Source organism: Choloepus didactylus, chromosome 7, assembly GCF_015220235.1.
Source record: "Choloepus didactylus isolate mChoDid1 chromosome 7, mChoDid1.pri, whole genome shotgun sequence".
Classification (NCBI taxonomy): domain Eukaryota; kingdom Metazoa; phylum Chordata; class Mammalia; order Pilosa; family Megalonychidae; genus Choloepus; species Choloepus didactylus.
This window is the reverse complement of record NC_051313.1, coordinates 16,544,824-16,546,856: the sequence shown is the minus strand read 5'-3', so window position 1 is coordinate 16,546,856 and position 2,033 is coordinate 16,544,824. Positions and strand designations below refer to the sequence as shown.

The following is a 2,033-nucleotide window of genomic DNA, read 5'->3' as shown; positions in this document are numbered from 1 at the left end:
ACAGAGGGAAGAAGGCCATCTGCTGACAAAGCAGACATTGAAGTGCTGCAGCTGCAAGTCAAATAAAGCCTGGGGCCACCGGATGCTAGAAAGATGCTTGGAAGCAAGGTCCTGCCAACACCTTGATTTCAGACTTTTGGCCACCAGGATGGTGAGAGAATATGTTTCTGTGGTTGTAAGTCACCCAGTTTGTAGTAATTTGTTACAGCAGCCCCAAGAAACTAACTCAGGGGCTTAGTAGTTCATGTTTTCCTGGACAATCAGTACTGATACACGCTGCTGACCCAAACATTGGAAACTATGATATCTCTCCCATTGGGTTGTTGGGAGGAGTAAGGGAAGACGCATGTGTCTGTGCTGCGTATTAGCCCCAGATTCAAGAATCACCTCCTTTTCAAATTCTAATTGACTGTTTAACTACTGTCCATGGCCCTCAGTCATCCCTAAGTCTTTTTTTTAAATTCAGAAATCATTTTATTTTCTTAAAGCAGCACAGTAGACATATAATCAATATTATTTTCTAGAGTGTGCAATATATAAATAATTCACATTTTTAAAAATTAAGAATGGAAAGCTTCATATGCAAGAAATTTTTAAATGTATAACTAATTTTGGACTTGGGTTTTGACAATATATACAAGTAGCTTTATCATTCTGAATGACTATGACATGATAAAAATTTGAGCGAAGCACACGTATGCATCCATTCCAGATGTTTAATACACTATATGAATAATTTCCTTTTCACTTTGGTCACTGAAATTCCATATGCTGGGGCATGTAGTGTGCATCCGAAAGCTACTGCCAGAAGTACCTTTATTATATTGGCATTTTAAATGTTTTTCTCTTATTCTCTTTTATAGTGAGGGGGCCTTTTCTCTTTAAAAGAAAGAAGACTTTCAAGTTTGTCTTTCATTGGAATGGTCTGAGCATAACAGGCTTCCTCTATGGCTAACCCTGTTACTAATTCGACCTCCATCCCTTGATTAATGGCTAATTTTGCCACTCTCATTGCAACAGGTCCCCGAGGTAAAATCTCTTGTGTTAGGTCCAAGTACTTTTTGTAGGCGGCATCTGCTTCTTGATTCTGCTCTAGAACATGGCTGATCGAGTCTATTGCTTTGGCTTCATTGCCATCTACCACATGGGTGGAGAAGATGAGCTCTTTTGCCAGGGACATTCCAATGGCACGTGGCAATCTCTGTGTCCCCTCTGCACCAGGAATAATTGCCAGCTTTGTTTCAACCAGACCCATTTTTGCAGAAGAAGCTGCCACTCTTACATTACAGGCTAAAGCCAGCTCAAGACCACCTAATGCCAGTCCTACTATTGCTGCAATAGTAGGCACTGGAAGATTAGCTATTTCCTTAATCACTGCTCCTGTTTTGGAGACAAAAGGACCAACTTCACTGGGGTGCATTTGTACTCTCTCCTTAAGGTCAGCACCAGCACAGAACATCCCTGCGATTTCACTCCTATTATTATGGTCTGCACTTTCTTATCAGATTGCAAGACATTCACAGCTTTTGACAGCATTTTTATAAGGTTTTTATGGAGTGCATTTTTTGGCATAAACTCTGTTTATTCCAAGCACCGTGATTCCTCTATTTTCCTTCTCCAGGAACTGCACCTGCAGCTCGTCCTCCACCTTCACCTCAGAGCTGTAGCTCCTCCTGGTGCCCCTCGTGGAGCCGGGTAACCCCAGCCCCAGGCCCAGTCGTGTATAGCAAGTGGTGACCAAGTGGGTAAGGCCGGCCTGCAAGGCCCCCAGTGGCCTGGCTGCCATCTCTGCTGCAGCCACCATGTTGTCTGTTTACGGCGTGGGGCTGCGATTGCCCATCCTTAAGTCTTAAACCTGCAGGCCTTGTTTTGCACTAGGGAGCCATTGATAGTCACCAGGGGGAAAAAAAATGTTCCCAGGCTGCAGTAGTCAGGGTTAGAGCTATTGTATAGCAAAAGATTGGAAACCACCCCAGTGTGTCCATTCCTGAGGGTTCATTAGCAGAGTGCATAGCTCAGTGTAAAACTACACA

At 43.4% G+C, this 2,033-nt stretch overlaps 1 pseudogene; it reads right to left on the bottom strand.

Moving 5' to 3' along the window:
* Positions 1 to 807: 807 nt before the first annotated feature.
* Positions 808 to 1,551, bottom strand: LOC119540417 (annotated as a pseudogene).
* Between the last annotated feature and the right edge of the window lie 482 nt (positions 1,552 to 2,033).